The sequence below is a fragment of the Physeter macrocephalus genome, chromosome 8 (genome assembly GCF_002837175.3).
Source record: "Physeter macrocephalus isolate SW-GA chromosome 8, ASM283717v5, whole genome shotgun sequence".
In the NCBI taxonomy this organism is placed as follows: domain Eukaryota; kingdom Metazoa; phylum Chordata; class Mammalia; order Artiodactyla; family Physeteridae; genus Physeter; species Physeter macrocephalus.
In genome coordinates, this window is record NC_041221.1 from 39559589 (window position 1) to 39561561 (window position 1973).

Here is a 1973-nt window from a genome sequence, read left to right on the forward strand (position 1 = left end):
GTAGACTGCTTTCAAATTTCCTAAGCATTATATTTATTTATCCTTTTCATCATTGATTTCAAGTTAATTATCTATCTTTACATGCAATATCCTTGAAATGTGATACTTGTTCTATGACATTATGTGGGTCATAATATCTTACAGTTTTGGAAGTCAAAAGTATGAAATCAGTCTCTCTGGGCTAATATCAAGGTGTTGGAGAGGCTGGTCCTTTCTGGAGGCTTTAGGTAAGAATCCATTTCTTTCCCCTCTCCACCTTCTAGATATCACCTGAATTCCTTGGCTCATTGCCCCTTTTTCCATCTTCAAGTCTAGCAGCCTAGCATCTTTAAATCTCTCTCAGACTCTTTGACCTCTGCTACTGTCATACTATCTTCTTCTCAAATGGTGACTCTCCTGATTCTTTCCCTTATTATATTGAGTTCACCTGATAATCCAAAATAATCTTCACATTTCAAGATCTTAATTTAATCATATCTGCAAAGTCCTTGTCATGTAAGGTAATCCATTTTTTTATAAGTTCTGAAGTTGGGATGTGAAAATCTTTGGTGGCAGCAGTATTTTACCACATGTGCATTCTCTAAATATTGATGGCAGGATTCTATGTATGTCTTCAAATCAAGCTTGGAGTAAGATTTCTGGGAATCAAGAAAGTTGATACCTATAAATTTGACTGAACTATCCTTTCATGTGAACAGGAAAAATTTGCCTCTGAGAATAGTAGCAAATTATTTCAGTGGAGTATACTTACTGTGCTTTTCTTTCTGCTTAATTAAGAGGGTAAACTCCAGTGGGTCCAAATTGGTTACTCCGTGGTCACTTCTAGGTATCATCCAGTGTTTAATTCTGGCATGCTTAAAAGCAACAGCAACGCCTAAGGCTTTCCAATGGGAAGACAACTGGAATAGATCTTCTAATGTTAAAATAAACAAAATGAAAGTATGATCCTGCTACCTATGAGAGAATCATTCAGTATGCTGAATGGAATGGAGAGTGATCCAAAGCCTACTTTGATTCTTCAGTGACTGATAATCTTCAAATTTCTAGCCAGATGTTGATCAGTTTCCTAGGGAGACAGTAAAGATGAGAGCTGATTTAACTCTCACTGACTTAGCCCTCCTCCTTCAGGCTAAACACAGGGACTACTAATAAAACCATTGTATCATTAATTAATCACATATAAAACTTAAAAGAGAATTGTGAACTCAAAATGTTATTTTATGTAAGCTAACTGGTTCCATAAAAATTAATAAACAGATAATAATGGTACATGCAGAACAATTCCTCAAATATATTTTATGTGTCCCAACAGGAGCCATTTAAGCAAATCAAAATTACTCATTTATATTTTATCAGAAACTATCATTAATAAAATAATACAAAGAGCAATTTCTTTGTGAAACTTGTCTGTTAGAGTTAGATGAATTTATGAAAGAGGTTTGGCAAGGTAAGCATGACTGTCTTGCCTAAACATGTCTATATCAATTTGAAAATGAGGGTGGATGGTGTACATCCCAGTCTGTGTCCAAAGCCCAAGAACCAGTTGTGCCAATATCTAACTGCAGGAGAAAATGGATGTCTTAGCTCAAGTCGAAGGACAGATTCACCCCTCCTTCCCCTTTTTGTTCTATTCAGGCCTTTAGTAGGTTGGATGATGTCCATGTGTTGGTGAGGATGAGCTTCTTTACTCAGTCTACTGATTCAAATACTCACAACTAAAAGGCAAAAGAGCATTTTGAAGATACAGAAAAAGCACCAGAACCAGACTCAGATAGGGAAATGTTGTTGGAATTATCAGAGTGAATTTAAAACAACTATAATTATTATGCTAAGGAGTCTAATGGATAAAGTAGGCAGCATACAAGAGTATATGGGCGGGGCTTCCCTGGTGGCGCAGTGGTTGAGAGTCCGCCTGCCGATGCAGGGGACACGGGTTCGTGCCCCGGTCCGGGAAGATCCCACATGCCGCGGAG